The sequence below is a fragment of the Cricetulus griseus genome, chromosome 3, assembly GCF_003668045.3.
Source record: "Cricetulus griseus strain 17A/GY chromosome 3, alternate assembly CriGri-PICRH-1.0, whole genome shotgun sequence".
NCBI classification, from domain to species: Eukaryota; Metazoa; Chordata; class Mammalia; order Rodentia; family Cricetidae; genus Cricetulus; species Cricetulus griseus.
This window is the reverse complement of record NC_048596.1, coordinates 167,023,185-167,041,990: the sequence shown is the minus strand read 5'-3', so window position 1 is coordinate 167,041,990 and position 18,806 is coordinate 167,023,185. Positions and strand designations below refer to the sequence as shown.

The 18,806-nt window shown below is 40.4% G+C and overlaps 1 protein-coding gene across 6 annotated transcripts in view; it reads right to left on the bottom strand.

Moving 5' to 3' along the window:
* Fto (FTO alpha-ketoglutarate dependent dioxygenase) overlaps positions 1 to 18,806 on the bottom strand; it is a 359,300-nt gene that overhangs the window by 307,547 nt on the left and 32,947 nt on the right. The gene's annotated exons all lie outside the window — the stretch shown is intronic.

Below are 18,806 nucleotides of genomic sequence, written 5' to 3'. Positions count from 1 at the left end.
CACAAGTATATTAAAGGGGGATTAGTGACTTCTTTTAATTGCAATTAAGGTTGGGAAAAAAAAATTTTAAAACCTTACCACTGTGTTTACCAAAGTATTTCTTTGCTGAGATATTTTAATTAGGTCATTTTTGTTTGTTTTGTTTTGTTTTTTTTATCCAGAGGTACAGCAATCCTCTCCTGATTCACTGTTAATTTACCCTGAGTTCAAGGTCTTTGAACTTTTAAGTCTGCCAGTGTATGGAAAACACTCTGAACCTGGAATTCTAAATTATAGATTCTGTCCCATAATTAGTCACTGTGGAATCTGAAGCAGCCAATGAACTCTCTGGGCCTCGGCTACCTCAGCTCTACCCTGGGAGGACTGACTCAAAGAGCCACATGGTACTTCTCTGCATTAGTTCAAATAAATGGGCTTACCTCACTAATAACAATCATGAACATCCATCTAGACTTAAGCAACTCATAAATGGGACCCTGCTAAACGGTATTATAAAAGGATACTTCCGGGATCTCCAAGGAGACACACAAGATACAAAAACAAAGGCATTGTTGCCTAAAGCTTGGTGCCGTTTCATGCAAGAGGAGAAACTGAATGGGAGCAGCCTCCAACTGTGAGTCAGTGGGTAGAAAGCATGGGAATATGAATAACGTGGGGTACCCCTGAAGAAAATGCATGGTCCTAAGGACAGACAACCACCTACCAACGGGAAGGAACATGGATATATTCTAGCTTCAGAGAATCAAAGATTCAGACGTAGGGAGAGGCCCAGCTATTTATACAAGCCCCCACTTCCCAGTGGAAGGAACTGACCTCTTTCAGAGATACCTACACCATAGTGGGCACACTGCTTGATACTGTGCCCAGCCACCCCTTATCCTCCCAGACAGCAATCTCGCCCAGTGAAAGGTGTGGGCAGTCTGGAGGGCTGACAGTAATCAGGACACAAGTCTCAGACGCACCAAAAAAACAAGAAGCAGGAATTATGCAGTTGTTAAGGGTCTTTCTGACACCAGGAAAAACCACAGCAAATATTTTGCAAATTGTACAAAGAAAATCACAAAAGTGCAAAAACTGTAGGAATTTTTCAGTTATACTGATAACCAAATAAGTCCCTAGAGTAACAGCCATCACATAAAAATTTGATGTTTATTCATCTTCATTGGGCTGAACCCTAATAAATGCTTACATTGAAAACTCACCCTGCTGGGGTTTTTGTTTGTCTTGTTTTTATTGTGAAGTCCTCAATGGAGGAGTTGTTAGAAAAAGAAACAGCAGTCACATCTGACAACATGAATTTTATTTGCACATTCCTTATACCTTGGGGGAAACTGGCTTGCTTTTATTATAACCATAAACTTCATTTATCATTTCACAAGAGACATTAAAATGATTGTGGGCAGTTGGATATCGTCCCTTGCAAGCCACAGTCCTGCCCCGGAGATACACTGTGACCACACAGCTGGGTCAGAAGACAGTTGTTGAAATGACTTGTGGAACCACATAATTGTGGCACCATAAGTGGCTGGGTGGAAGGGGGAGGAATCCTAATGGGTTCAAAACAGGTACCCACACCAGCGCCTTCTAGAAACTCACTGTGGAAGATTTAAATACTGAACATTTAACCACCTTCTTGAGTTAAGATTTTCTCAAAACAAAACTTATCTACTCTAAAATTATTGTTACCCCTACATAAATAAAAGTGTAGACAAACCACATTTTGTTTCTCCATTCATCAGCTAATAGACAGGTATGTTATTTCTACTTTTTGGCAAATAATGCTGCTATGAAAATTAAATAGTTATAATTTTAAAACCCCAGCCCTCATGTATTATAAGACTCATTCAAATTTTACCTTCTCAAAGAGGTAGTAACTATTGCTGACTCTTTCTAGACTATTCTATCTATGCAAGCATTTATACAAATAGTCACATAACATTCCCACCGAGCTTTAACTTCAGTATCTTGAGGGTTATCTCATACTCACTGGTTTACTTTCAACTTAACATGTTCCCTACTGATAATGTCTGAGTTGTCTATTATGCTTTGTCACTGCACATAGTGCCTCAATACATATTCTTACAAACCTCTACCTGCTTGCTAGTATACAAAGTCTAATAAGCTTATGTAAGTAGAACAAATGGGTCAAAGGGAATTTGACTGTCAATCTTGCTTTCTGAAGATGTTAGTTTAAGAAGGCAAAATACAATGTAGAGACTCTAATCATGGCAGTTTATAAAAAGGGCAGAGTTAGGGGGCTGGAGAAATGGCTCAGAGGTTAAGAGCACTGACTGCTCTTCCAGGGGTCCTGAGTTCAATTCCCAGCAACTACATGGAGGCTCACAACCATCTATAATGAGATCTGGTGCCCTCTTCTAGCCTGCAGGGATACATGCAGACAGAACATTGAATACATAATAAATAAAAATAGAAAAAAATCTTTAAAAAAATTAAAACAAAAGGGCAGAGTTAGCAAGCATCATTAGAAAATGCCAGCCACGACAGAATTACATTAACATCTCTGAGATGTACACTCACTTAAGGTGTACAAGTCAACAGTTTTGAGGATATTCAGAGTTGTACAGAAATTACCATACCATATAAGGCCTCTGTGCTGACTGGCTCTAACTTGGTCCTGGGCCTCACTCCACTCCATCGGCAGCCCTAAGCAATCACTCGACGACTTCCTATTATAAATGTCTTTCATCAATGGAATCTGTTTTTAAAGAATTTTAAACTTTGTTTATTTAATCAACTTAGTCTAACTAGTGCTGCCCATAAGCACATGAGTGTGGGACCCTCCACTAGAGCATGGGTAACCGACCAATGACCAAATACCCCCACCTCAGAAGAAAAGTGATTCTCCCCAGCTGCCAAAAACTGCCAAGAGCTCCTCAGCCAAGGGTGGAGCTTCCTTTGCCTCTCCCCCATTGGGGTACTCAGGAGAACTAGAGGTGAAGTAAATATAATCAAGATATACTATATATATATATATGTATATATATGTATATATATGTATATATATGTATATATGTATATATGTGTGTGTGAAATATATATATATATATATATAGATGGGTGAAATCTTCAAATAAGTAGATTATAATATGTAGTCTTTTGTGCTTAGCTTTTGCTGAACATGTTTCCAAAATGCATGCACATTATAGGGTATATCAGAACTTCATTTTTATTGCAGAATAATACTCCATTTATGTACATACATACTTGTTTATCTGCTCATCAGTTCACAGACATTTGGGGTTGTTTCTGTTTTTCTGGCTATGATAAATATTTCTGTTATGAGATGTGCACTGGTGTTGGTAGGGCCATATGTTTTCACTTCTTGAGTATTACCTTCATGTGAGTAAAATGAGTGAGTGAACAGAAAGAAACTTGAGAAAAAAAAAAAGGTCTGCCTCCAGGACAAGAAAGAAACAAAACCAATTATCAGCATCTAAGATTAGAAAGAAGACAGCTCCTTGGTGCCAGGATACAAGTTCAAATCTTTAAAACCATGTCAAATATGACACTGTCTAACAGTGCATCTGAAGATTGAACATACTCCCATAATAATAGGTTTAAGCCCTAGAAGTGTCACCAGCATGAGACAGGGGAGGAAGGTCACTTCTCAACCCCTGGGCTATCCCCTAGTGCCCATTTTCTGTGTGTTAATTTAGGCACATGTGTTCTGTGCTTGTACTGTGTCGTCATGTACCCTGTTGGAACCCTGAAGTCCCCAAAACTGCAAAAACTCAAGATGTGGTAAGTGTGGCAGCTGCTGGTAACAGTTTGTAGAGATCTTAAGGGTGTAAAGGAGAGTCAGCAATGTTTTCCGCTAAGTGTCAAACATAATTTAGGCTCATGGGTCACGTACATCCTCTCTTGATTTTTTTTTTTTTTTTTGTCTCCCCTTCCACCCCTTCCACAATTTCTTAAAATGTAAAAACCAAGGGCTTGGCCTTCACATGAAAGGGAAAGGGAAAAAGTTGCAAATTCACACTCACACCAATTCAACATACTAGATACAGCTTAAAATTTATTAATATTGCTCATGATAACCTCAACTCAATTGTCTCTATTTACTAATTACTCTCAAGCCCATGACTCTCTACACCAATGGTATTTGAAGCCTGACAGTTGAAAATTTTTTCTTGTTCCTCCAATTCCAAATGGAAACTAATTCTACATGGAAGACTAAAAACAAACAAACAAACAAACAAACAAAACAACACAATCAGTTCAGTAGTGGCTGAAAAAGTATTTAACAAAATTTAGTGTCATTTCATTTGTTTGCTTTTGTTTTGTTTTGTTTTAAGACAGGGTTCTGTGTAGTCCTGGCTGTCCTGTAACTCCCTCTGTAGATCAGACTGCCCTCAAACTCATGGAGATCCACTTCCTTCTGCCTCCCAAGTGCTGGGACCAAAAGCATGCAGCACCACCCAGCTGGTTTTTAGTTTGTTTGTTTGTTTTTTGTTTTTTGTTTTAAGAACTAACAAAAGCAATGGGTATGGCAGTGCATACTTGTAATCCTGGCATTTAAAGGGCTGAGGTATATGGTTCTCAAGTTCAAGGACAGATCAATGGGGGGGAGGGGTCTAGTAGGAAAGTAAAAGGAGAAATTGTCACTTTTGCTGGTGACATAATTCAAAGACTGATAGAAGTGATAAATACAGTAAAGTTGGAGGGTATAAAACCAACATGCACATATCAACAACAATTTTCTAGATACCAATACGCAACTCTCCACAAAAATAAATAAATCAAGAACAACCTCATTAATAATAGCTGCATTAAAAAGTAAAACATGTAGAAACAAATGTGAGCACGGAGGATGTTTAAAAAAAAAATCCTGTCAACACAAGTTGTAAAAAAAATTGTGACGAGACACATAGATAGAAAGATAGTCCGTGTTCCAGATTCAATATAAACCCTGCCTAAATCCCAATGTCATTTTTTCATATAAATAGAAAAAAAGTAATCCTAAAGTTCATGCTGGGGCACAGAGAGCCCTGGATAGGTGGGGCAATCATTAGGCCACGACACAAGATGGAAGCAGGACACACCCTAATTCAAATTACAAAGTGCTAATAATTAAAACAGCATGGTACCAACATAAAAACAGACCACTGGCCAATAAGGCAGAATAAAGAATGCAGGGGTGACAAGCCCATGCATGTATGGTCATCTAAAGTTTAACAGAACTGTCAAGTACATATTCTGGTAAACAGTCTGTTGGATAAATGATGTCGGAGGAATTGGATATTCATATGAAAGGAATGAAACTGGACCTTTATCTCACCATTTCCAAAATTTAACTCAAACTGGCTTAAACAAGAAGACTTAAACATTACACCTAAATTCTAAGACTGTTATCAACAAGCAGGGGGACACACTATAGGACATTGATTTGGGCTACAACTTTGATTTGACCTAAAGAGCACAGACAACAATAGACACAAGTCAAACAGACAAGAAAAGAACTATATTAAAATTAAAAACTTCTGTATAATAAGCATCTACCAGGGGGAATATAACAGATACAATCTACACACAAGGAAAGAATATTTGCAAGCCAGATAAGGAACTCAAACAATTCCACAGAAAATAACAGCAATACAATTTTACAAAGGACAATGAACCTAAAGAAACATTTCTCACAAGAAACAACACAGACAGGCATGATGGTGCATGGGTGTAATCCCAGCACTCAAGAGGTTGAAGCAGGAGGATTTCTTCAAGCTCAAGGCCAACCTAAGCTACAGTGTGAGACCTTGGCCTTGTCTCAAATAAATAAATAAATAAATAAATAAATAAAGCCAATGAAAATAGCAAATAGATACATGAAAACTGCTCAGCATCACTAATCACTACAAAAACCCAAAGTTAAAATCACAATGCTCTATTAATGAAAATGGTATTATTAATAAAGGTAACTGATGACAAACATTGAAGAGGATAGAAAAAAAGATGCTTATTTACAGTTAGAGAAAATGTAAATGAGTATAGTCATTACGGAAAACGATACACAAGTCATCGGAAGACAAAAATTACAAATAGCATCCAATCTAGCAATTCCTCTTCAGAGCATATATACCTGTGATAGTTAGCACTGAATGTCAACTACGAGGCAAGTATCTCCCAGGCATGCTTGTGAGAGGTTATCTAAATTTAGTTAGCCTGTGCAGTGTCTATGAGGAATTGTCTAAATTAAGTTCATCGAGGTAGAAAGACTCACGCTGAATGTGGGTGCCACCACCCCAGGGCCTGAAGTCCCCAGGATAAAAAGGAGAAATTTAGGTAGGATCTGCTTCCTGACTGAGTACAGATACAGACAATCAGTTGCCTCAAGCTCCAGACACCATGGCCTCTCAACCATGATGGGATGTATCTTAGAACTGTAAGCCAAAATAAACCCTCCCTTCCTTAAGTTGCTTTTGCTGGGGTAACTTGTCACAGTAGCAAGACAGGTAACTAAAACACTAACCGAAAGCTGTAATTTGATAGGGTGAGGAAGTGTAGGCACACTTATGTTCAGTGTGGTGCAATTCACACCACCTAGTGGTGGAATCTAGGAGTTCACCAACAGATGAACAGATAAAGAAGTGGTATAAATACATGACACAATCCAGTCAGCTTTGACAATGAATGCAAGAAATTCTACCATTTGCAGAAATGCTGGAAAACAGTATACTAACTCAAATGAACCAGGGACAGAAAGATAAGTATCATACATTCTCTCTTGCATGTGAAATCTACAAACACCTGAACAACAGGAGGCAAGGAGTAGAACTGTGGTTACCAGATGCTAGAGGAAGGGAGAAGACGGGTTGCAAATGATGGGTTGCGCCATCAAGGTTTCGGTGGAACAGGAAGCATCCATTCCTATTCTGCAGTCCTTTGACACCTAGATTATACAGAGTGCTGAGCACTGAACAATAAAATGTGGACACTTCAAAATCATGTAAGAGTAAATTCCATAGATTTTCACTATAGCAAATGCTAAGTATTTAAGGAAATGGACATGTTAAATGTGTTTGATTTAATTATGCTATGATGGTTAATTTTTATTGGATTAAGGAATGCCTCGGGGATTAGGGAAGGTAACCTCTATAATGATTAGCCATATGGAACTTTCATGTCTCTGTTGGCCATTTGTGTTGCCTGTTCTTAATTAATTATTTTTGAGACATGGTCTTACCCCAGGCTAGCCTTGAATCTCAAACAATCATCCTCTTTCAATTCCAGTGACAGTTTGATCTGACCTGCTGAATGGATTTATCCTTGAATGGATTCATATGATGGGGGCTGGCTGGAGGGGAATGTCACTGGGGAAATGTCACCACAATTGTATCTTTCCCTGGTCCCTTCCTGTATTGCAGCATCTCTGATTCCTGTTCTATAAGAAGTGAAGTACAGCCTCTGCCACAAGCTCCACATGCCCTGATATTCCGCCCAAACATAGGAACAATGGAGCCAGAATCAATCCTTCTTTTAAGTTGTCTGTGTCAAGCAACTGACCACAATAATGTAAAATAAAACTAATACATTCCATGTTATATTCATAAATTATATCACTACTTTGTACCACATAAACTGTAATTGTCAATTTACAAATTTAATTTTTATATAAAAAGAAATATTCTATGAAGCTAGCTTAAATTTTATTGGCCACCAGACCCTTGTTCCCACAAATAGCTGTCCCAGCATTAATCCCCCCAGGCTACACTGCAGTACAAACAAGAACTCCAGCTCTGAGGTGCTTCCTGGGATGTAGGTACCTTTCTTGCTAATGTACAAAGATGAGTCAACTGGAGAGAGGTAGGCTCAACTCCTTCCTCCTTGTAGTCATCACAGGCCCAGTCTAATGGAGACTCCACCCTGTGGAACCCTCTGGTGATTCAGCAAGAAAAGGGGTGGGGGCAGGGCACAAAGTGGCCTTGCTGACCAAGAAAGCACCTGGCACTTCTATTTATATTTCCTACCAGAACTAATCACATGCCTCCTACAGACTGTTAACTGAATATCTCACGCCTCAGAAAGAGACAAACTAGGTGTTGACCAGCAAACACTACAGCACATACAGGCTGCTTGCTGTAAACAACTTCGTGAGGCTAAGAGCACCTCACTGACGGCAGATTTCTACAGTAAACAGCCTGATTTCTAAGGCATGCACAGCACTTGAGCTTACATAAATCCACACTAGTCACCTGGAGACGCTGCAGGCCGGTAATGCCAGGCCATTCCACATTCCACACTTCAGTGCAGAGGAATGAACAGGAGTCTTTTACCCAGTCATATCTGCAATCATATTAAGGAGCTTATCTTGTGAACAGCTCCAAGATTAATCAAGATTTAAGGTTATCCAGAGCAACATAACTCTCAGCCAACACCACCAACAAATATGCACTGAAATGCACATCTGAGGACAGTGTGAGAAAATCGTAACTAATCATTTTGACAAAAGACTATGAGCATCCTCCACTGAACCAGACACCTCCCTTCACTTCCTTTGAGAACATACCACATCAGATCCACCTCACCCTGGTATGCACAATGCCATGTTCTGTTCTTTGCATCTCATAAGGTTAAAGATTTCTTTATTTGAATGAAACAACTAAGGAACTAAATTGATGAAATTGTAATGGGGCTGAATCCTGTTAAGAGTTTCTTTCACAGGAAGATTCTAAGGCTGAAGAGCTGGGACTGGGATGCACAGCTCCACGTTTCCCAGAAGACTCAGAGAAGGTATTTGGAGTAGGTAGCCAACTGGACTTTGGCTTACAAAGCCCCATGGACACTGACAAATAGCCCAGTAATAACCCATCTGAGTCTCAGGAGTCACTCCTTAGAGCTGCCCAATAAAAGCCAAAGGGAATTATTCATTAGCAAGTGTGAATCACACTAGATACCATCAGCAGATTGTGTTTGGCTTTGCTGAATTATTCATTAGTGTGTGTGTGAGAAATGCACAACCCAAAGGGTTTTAAACCAGTCCAGAGTGTTGCAGTGCTTGCTTTCCTTTTAAAAGACGGAAAATAATAATAATAATAATAATAATAATAATAATAATAATAATAATAAATCACCTCCAAGTCACAGTTCTTATATTTAAAACCAGTTATAAACCTGGCTAAATAAGTAGGTGGAGAGAAGACAGTCAAAAAAGAAAGGAATCTTGGCAAGTCGATTTAATATTCATCACATAATGACAGGCAGCAGGCTGAACCAATGTTTGTTTACCTGTCCACATCTTGCCTTTCTTAGATGCTTATGGTCAAAGACAGTAGGAACTCTGCAATGAGATTCATATGTGAGGGGAAGTGCCTTTGAGCCCTGTCACTGAGCGGATGCAAATTTAATTACTGAACGTTAAGCTTTCCATCTTGTCTCGGTGTCCTTGGAAAGCAACTGTAAACAAGAAGCACTCGGCAATCAGGTGTCAGGGGCTCATTTGATCTGGTGCAAAATATGTCACAAATCACTGGCAGGAAGTGAGTCCAGAGGGGAACAAAGAGAAAGAAGTGACAGTGTTGGAAGCAGCTCTTGTGGGTGTGCCTGTTAGGACTGGGATGGCTCCCACTGACTTCCGAGGGAAGTGCTCCCTGCTTGACAGGTCCCTCATCTCAGATTTGTTACACAGTTTCCTATGGTCCAAAGAAATCTCTACACAACTGGGAAGTCAACTAGAGAGATACCTAACACAATTAAATCACCTGTGACTAAAGAAAACCTAGTGAGCCAATTCATTTTTAAGATGGTTGGAGAAATCTGGAGATTACTGCAAATTAAGGCAAAAAAGAGAAAAGATCAGCTAGTGTTCTCAGAGCACACAAGGCCTGACGTCTTCTCTTCTTTTCTGTGGGCCCTTAATTGACTAAGAAAAAGGTTCCGAGCTATGACGATCCAGGTCAGAGCCACATTGTCAAGTGCCCTGCAGTTTCTGTGATAATGTGCGCTTCATTGATAGGCAAGTGAAAGGAAGTGATCCCCTCGTGTACACAATTTGTAATTCAGCAGAGAGCCTGTGGCCTTCCTGAAGGGTGCCCGCATCCAGAGCATGCTGCTCGCATCCATCAGACAACTGAAGGAAACACGCCTGCTCCCAGCCAAGGGCTGCCAGTTCCACCTTCTACAGAGTCACATCCTAGCAATTTCCGCATCCAATGACTCAAGTCAGACTCTCATTTTCATGATCAAGTTCCAAATGGAGGGGGAGGATCAGAAAGCAAGGGGAGCAATTAACTTAAAGCAAATTAGCCCATCTCTAAACTGAGGGAGAAAATGGTAAGTATGAAGGGCATGGGTGAGGATTAGAAGAGATAATAAATGTACATAACAGCAAGCATTATTATATTAAAGAGCAAGGAAATTAATATTAATAAATGCAATCACCATCTGCCTCGTATCAGGGATTCCCAGGATAATAAACTATATTAAAAACTGTGCCTATGAGTCTCTGCAAACATGTTACCATTGTTTTATTATCTAACATGTCTAGATGAGCAAAAGCACCCCAGCACCACTTTCCTGTTTTATAGATGAAAAGGAGATATTAGAGACTCATCGAAAGCTCCCAGACTTGCCCTACCTGAACATCAGTCTGCGAGTGCAGAAGAACAGAGGTGGAGACTTGGGTATGAAAAGGGAATCAACACACTGTCTGCCATTCACTTTTAGATGTCCTTGCTTTCTAATCGTCCCTATGACCTTTTACTTTCCTCTAAGTGTGGCACCACGGGAAGGGCAGTGCCAACAGGTGACACCTAGTGGCCAAGCCAGTTCCCATTCACACTACAATTAAACAGCAAATAGTAATTCATAATGAGCTTCATTAAGAGAGGAACATCGGTATAAAAATACAATAGCATATATTAAACAAAGGTGCATATTGTGAGAAGAGGAGAAGAGAAGGGGTGAGGAGGACATGATGGGGCAGGGAGGTTGAGTTGGGGGAAGAACAGAAGAGAGCAAGATAAAAGATAATATAATAGAGGGAGACATTATAGGCTTAAAGAGAAATCATGCACTAGGGAAATGTATGGAGAGCTACAAGATGACACCAATTAACAATCTAAGCAACAGAGGAGAGGCTACCTTAAATGCCCTCTCCTGATAATGAGATGGATGACTAACTTATATGCCATCCTATAGCCTTCATCCAGCAGCTGATGGAAGTAGAAGCAGACACCCACAGCTAAACCTTGAACTTAACTGGAATCCAGTTGCAGAGAATGAGGACTGATGAGCAAAGGGGTCCAGACCAGGCTGGTGAAACCCACAGAAACAGCTGACCTGAACAAGGGAGAGCTCTTGGTCCCCAGACTGATAGCTGGGAAACCAGCATGGGACTGATCCAGACTCCCTGAATGTGGGTGTCAGTGAGGAGACCTCAGAAATCTATGAGGACCCTTGTAGTGGATCAGTACTTATCCCTAACATAGAAATGGACTTTGGGAGCCCATCCCACATGGAGGGATACTCCCTGAGCCTAGACACAAGGGGGTGGGCCTAGGCCCTATCCCAAAGGATATGATAGACTTTGAAGACCCCCTGCGGAAGGCCTCACCCTCCCTGGGGAACAGAAAGGGTATGGGATAGGTAGGGTGTTAGTTGGGGGTAGGGGGAGGGAGAAGGAACTGGGATTGATGTAAAATGATCTTTCTAATTCAAATTTTAAAAAGGGGGGAGGAACATATTGACTGCTACTTCACCCTAACCAAAACTCACTCATTTATAGACTGGGTGGAGTCTAGTAGTGGAAGGAAGATAGGCTTCCAGAATTACCCACCCTTATGTGGCATGTTCAGGACCCTAAGAACTCTTCAGTGGAAGGAAAAATTTCAAAAGAAACAATGCAAAACAAGAACTGAAAAAGACTATACACTGACCATGTTCCCCTAAAAAAAATTAAACTAAGATACACTGAGTAAAAAGGCAAATGCACCTGAAAATACTATGTACAGTGTATCTTCAATCCTGTGTGCACATTAGAAGGTTCGGTTTTTAGAAAACGGCCTCTTCACTTAGCAGAAGCATCGTGGAGATGTAAATATCTAAGAAATTCTAATAAAACAGATGTAAGCAATGACATCTAGTCACTATGTCCAGATCTTAGGAAAATTCCAGGTAACTACACATGTAATATTCAGCTCAGTGTCACAAAACCATTCCAGCTGTCAGCATTCCTGAAGAAAAAAACAAAAGGGCATGGAAAACATAAGTTCTGGCGCTTCTTGTTAACATTTACTGTGTGATCCCAGGGTTAGTGGTGGCCATGCTAAATATTCATGTCAGAATAGCAAGAAAGACAAGCCTTCTAATTCCAGGCCACACCTACCTACGGAGAAAAGCCAATGTAGGTATCGTAACTACTGCAAAAGATGTGGCTTTGTTGGGGCTGGAGAGATGGCTTAGCAGTTAAGAGCACTGGCTGCTCTTCCAGAGGATCCCCAGGTTCAATTCCCAGCACCCACATGAAAGCTCAAGACTGTCTGTAACTCCATTTCCAGGGAATTCCACATCCTCACACAGACATGCATGCAGTCAAAATGCAAAAAAACACATAATTTTTTTCAAAAAGTGGCTTCACTACGCTTTACACCTTTATATTCTTAGTCCCACAATAGATTTATGAAGGCTGCCTAGGAAACAAAATGGAATATTTTTCCTTCCTTTTTACTAAAAGAGGGAGTATTAAGTGTATACAAGTATTTTAAAGATAATGTAACTATAAAACTGCTAAAAAATAGACATGAAGACAGCAACCATCACAAAATGATACAGACAAGAAAATACAGTATGAATGAATTATAAGGAGTTGGGAAATACCATCCCTAATATATTCTGAGTGTTAAATATAGAACTTTTAAAGAATTTTTATTTATTATTATTGTGTATGTGTGCATCTGATGGAGGCAGGTGCGTGAGTGTCATGATGCACTTGTCAAGGCTAGAAGACAGCTCCCTACAGTCAGTTCCCTTCTTCCTTTACCTGGGTTTTGGGATTGAATGCAAGTCAACAGGCTTGTAGGGCAAGCACTTTGGAGCCATCTCAACTACCCTACATGGAAACATTTAAATTACTTTTGGGTAATGTACTCTTAAACTATCTACACTACTTCTTTCTTGGTATGGTGGTGCACACATTTAAACCCAGCACTTGAAATGCATAGACCGGAGGATCTCTGTGAGTTTCAGGCCATCCTGGTCTACACACAGAGTTCCAGGCCAGACAGGGCTACACAGTGAGACCCTGTCTCAAAAAAAAAAAAAAAAAAAGTGGATTTTTCAACTAAAAATAGCAAGAAGGCATTCTTTTGTTGTTGGGATTATGAAAATTAAACATGAAAGAGAAAATATGAACAGACAAGTGTTAGCAAGAACATAGAGAAGCTGGACCTCTTAAGATACACTCACCTTAGAGAGAGCTTGACAACTACTGCGAAACCTAAGCACAGAGTGAAACAACAACTCCACTCCTGGATGAAAGTGTGTGTGTGTGTGTGTGTGTGTGTGTGTGTGTGTGTGTGTGTATGTGTGTGTGTGTGTGATTCCTGGATGAAGGTGTGTGTGTGAGGGGGGAAGGAGGAAGAGGGGGGGAGAGGGAGAGGGAGAAGAAGAGAGAGAAAGAGAGAGAATGTGTGATGAAGATAAACGATTACAATGTCCACATAAAAATCTGCCTCTCAATGTTTACGGCAGCAACATTCATGGTACCTGAAAAGAATAATCCAAGTATTTGCCAACTAATGACAGATAAAAGGGATCTCTTCATATAATGGAACTCAGGTATAAAAGCAAATAAAGCCTTTGCACAACCTATAACCTGAATGAGCACTGTAAACAATAGTGTAATTGACAGAGGTTAAAGTACAATCCATAGAATATGAAATGGCCCTTAAAGGCAAACCTACAAACACAGAAGGCACATTTGTAACTGCTCAGGGCTGGGGAAAGGTGGTAGATGAAACAGACTATGGAGAGATGAAGAGTGAGTATATGGTTTCTTTCAAAAAGAATGGAAATTTTCTAAAATGAGAATTTAGTAGCAAGGGTTGTACAATCTAAGAATATATCATATAGAACCTTTAACTGTATGGTTTAAATGGATGAATTATATAGTTTACATTACAATAAAGCTGTAATCATCTCTTATTAGAGAGATGCGGGAGAAAGAGTATAAAGCCAGTGTCCATTATAATATTTCTGTACAATTCGACTATTCTTCACATGTGTTATTAATGAGAAACTTAATTATTGGAAAAAGCACATGCAAAACAATACAGTTCTCAAAGTAGAATTTCTTTGTGCTTGAAGTTAATCAAAGGGAATAATCATTGTTTCCTTGAGGACACCATGCAAAATAAAGGATTCTGACATTACTTCTAGATGGTAAGAACTGGTCTTCCTATATATGGGTATGTATATACATGTGCATATGTGTGCATGTGTATATATAAACAGATGCTTATACATGAATCTGCCTCTCAAAGACAAATACATAAATCATGTTCAACATGCAAAATTAAAAGCAAATTGTCGGAACATCAATGTATGCTTCTGTAATTAGCATGTCAGGCCTTCTGTTGTCAAAAATTGTGTCATGTGCTCTACAGGGACAGGCAGCATTCTTCTCTTCCAGCGATTTGGCATCAAAGAGACACCAAGTGCACCAACACAACAGCCATGAACAGAGTGACTCAAACTGAAGCTATAACTGCATTCAACCAAATGGAAAGATTTGGAGAGTCAAAAACTGAGAGCTAACCTTTAGCAGGAGAGGAGTGTCCTTCAAACTGAAGGGGAGAGATTCAGAGGGATGAGTATTGCAGGGAAGTTAGGCATGCAAACAATAGGACAGCAAAAGGCTGGCATGAGAAGCAGGGAGACATGGATGGACCAAACTAAGAGAGAAGCTGATGAATGAGATGGTGTACTGGCAATCAGTGGCAAGGAGCAGGGACACAGTAAAGACCAACACTTCATCAAAAGTCAAGTCAGAGTCAAATACTAGTAAAAGCTCTTCTGTCAGCAAAGGCCAGAGTGGCAAAAGAACATGCTGAGAGAAGCAAAACACAAAGGCAAGAGATCCAGTGTGGAGCTTTGTAATCTTTAGATAGCCCAAATTAACACAGAGGTGACTAGGAAAGGGAGCCTTGCAGTCTTTAGACAGCCCAAATTAAAGGTGACTAGAAAAGGGTAGGAGGGGGTCTGATACAAGAGACACTAAGAGGCTTGAGAGACCAGGCAACTTACTCAAAGCAGAAGATTAAAAAGGGTACATGACCCTAAGAGTCCTAGGGAGGTCTCCGTGTTAGTTAAGTGAGAGCAGCAATGATCAGATGAAGATAGAATCCTAGGGAGGTCTCCATGTTAGCTATGTGAGCACAGCAATGATCAGATCATGGTAGCACATCTCAGAAACACAAAGCTGCAAGTCTGACCCAGTTAACTGTAAAATAGTGCAGATCAAGACAAGTTAACTGACCTTGCTACAGTGCACGTTTCCCAGTGTGGTGTAGATGAGGATTCGGAAACTAGACACTATTCAAATCTCAGCTCTACCAGCTACTAACTGGAGAACTCAGAGCACACAGACCTCTGCCCGTTTCTTTGTAAAGTGGAGATTTAAAAAAACAAAAAAACAAAAAAACAAAAAAAAAAAACACAAAAAAACCTTGTTTATAGGGCCACATTGGTAGTAAACGAGGAAGATTTCTAGTACATGCTGAGTGCCACAAGCTATGTCTACTATGATACCTACAAAAAGAAAAAGAAAACAAGGAAAAACCTACTCTCTACTTGACAGAATGAGAAACCAAACAAATTTAAAATTTCTACATAGCAAAGCACAAAAGAGAAGGGAGAAAATCTTTGCCAGTGATTCATCCAACAGACAATTAAGATCTGCAAGATACAAAGAACTCTAGGACTGGGGAGATGGTTCTGTTAGTTAAGTACTCAGCACATCAGCCTGAGAACCTGTGTTCAGATCCCCAGAACCCATGTAAAGGGCAGGACATGGTGGCATCGGGGCGGGGAAAGAGGAGAGCCACAGATCCTTGAAGCTCATTTGCCACTGTGCCTACCAAAATCAATGAGCTGCAGATTCTGTGAGAGACTGTCTCAACAACTAAAAGATAAAAGGTATAGTGCAATCAGAGACACTCAACATCTGCCTCTGGCCCACACAACCACATGCATGTACAATAGCAAGTATACCTACCACACACATAACATATAATAACATATATTTCAATTGATAAATGAGCAAATTAATTGAGCAATAATTCCTGCCAAAAGTACAAATGACCAAGAAATAAACAAGAAAAAAAAAAGCTTAACATCTTGAGCTATCAGGAAACTACACTGAAATTTGGTCTCACTCTGGTCAGCAACAAGATAGCTAATGAAATCTGGAGAGGTGGCTCATAAGAGCACTTGTTGCTCTTGCAGAGGACCGGGGTTCTATTCCCAGCACCCACATGTCAGCTCACAATCATCTGTAACTCCAGTTCCAAGGGATATGACACCATCTTCTGGCCTCCACAGCACCAAGCACAAATGTAGTATGCATACATATATGCAGGCAAACACCTCTATGCATGAACGAAAGAAAGGCAGGCAAACAGGCAGGCAGGTCAGCTAGCAAGTCCAGCAGGATAGCCCAATGGAAAAAAGTACTTGTTATGCAAGCCTAGTGGCCTGAGTTCAATCCACAGTACTCATGTAAAGGTGGAGAGAACTGACCCCTATGACAACCACACTCATGTTATGGCACGAGCACATACATGAGCACTCACACCGACTCGTACATCTCTCCTCTCTCTCTCTCTCTCTCTCTCTCTCTCTCTCTCTCTCTCTCTCTCTCTCTCTCTCTCTCTCACACACACACACACACACACACACACACACACACACATATACACACACACATGTATACATACAACAACATTTTTTTAAGAAAGGAAGAAAACAAATGATATAAGCTTAAGAAATGGCTCAGTTAGTAAAATGCTTTCTATGAAAGCATTAACACATGATCCTCAGTACCCATGTTGTATAATCCCAGAACACACTTATAATCCGAGGTCTTGCTGACCAACTAGTATACCCAAATTGGTGAGTTTTATGTTGCCATGATTACTTTTCTATTGCTATGCTGAGGCATCACGACCAAGGCAAATTATAGAAGGAGTTTATTGGCTTTGATTGCCAGAGGATTAAAGTCCATGACTATTATGTAGGGCAGCATGGCAGCAGACAGGCAACTATGGCACTGGAGCAGTAGTTAAGGGCTTACATCTTGATCCACAAGCATGAGGCAGAGAGAGAGACAGAAAGAGAGAGAGAGAGAGAGACTCAGAATAGGGCTAGTCTTTGAAACTCCAAAGCCCACCCCCAGTGACACATTCCCTCCAAGGCCAAATAGTTCCAACAACTGGGGACCAAGCATTCACATATATAATCCTATGGGACCATTCTCATTCAAATCAGGTTCAGGTTCAGAGAAACTCTGTCTTAAAAAGTAAAGAGAAGATGAGAAAGACACCAAACATTAACCTCTGGCCCTACACCCAAGTACACATGTACACACACACACACACACACACACACACACACACACACACACGAAAACAAATGACAGCAAATGCTGGTGAGGACATGAGTAAAAGGAAAGATTTCTACAGTGTTGGTGGTAGAAGCATAAATTAATGTAGTCACTATGGAAATCAGAAATCAAAATGGCTGGGCTATAGTGGTATTTGACTTTAATGCCAATATTCAGGAAGCAGAGGCAGGTGGAGCTCTGAGTTTGGGGCCAGCCTTGTCTACAGAATGAGTTCCAGGACAGCCAGGCTACACAATGAGATCCTGTCTCAAATAAGGAAAACAAAAACTGAAACTGTCCTATGACCCAGCTATAACACTTTCATGTAGACACCAGAAGGAACCTAAGTCAGCACATCACAGACCACATCCGTGGTAACTGCAGCACTAATCACTACAACCAAGCTTTGGAGAACTACCCAGCTATAAAGAAAATCCTGGTGATTCAAGTCTGTCACTGGCAGAGAAAATAGGTGGGACTAGAGATAATTACACTAAACAAAGCATGACAGACTCAGAGAGTATCACATGGTTTTGGTTTTTTCCTCCTCATAACCATAACGTAAATTTTTAAAAGATGTGAAAGTAAAAAGGGATCAGAGAAAGGAGGAGGGGGACAAGGCAGGACAATGGTGGGTGGTGTTGTCCCGACCAGTGGGACAGCGACCTAGGGCAAGAAGTCCAGGGAGGAGAATGGGGACAAGAGATTCGGAGAGAATGACCACAAGACAGGATTCTGACCAAGTGGCAAATTTTTATTTTTTCCAGGCTAGCTTATATAGTTAGTAGTAAGGGGTGAAGGGGAGGGAGAGAAGAAGCCAAGAGCCAGGTGTTAGTTTAAGCAGGATGTCAGCAAACTATAGAAGGAGGATGTTGGCAGGGTAAAAAGTGCATGGGTTACCTAGGTAAGTGGTGGGGTGAGGGAGGGTTGCTTAGGTAAGTGGGCCTGTGATTGGAACAAAGTATTGACATCTGGGTCATGTTGTTCCTTCTGGGTGCTCATGCTTCTAGAAGCCATTTACAATCAAAAGACAGTTCTATAACCGTGTGGCCTGCCAGGTTTGGGCCTAAAGGTTCATGCTAAGCTGTATGGCTCCCAACAGGTGGGCATGAATAGGATCATGCATTTTACAGACATGTACCAAAATACCAATGACATCCATTGTTTTATACTTTAATCAGTTGTCTTAGCATCA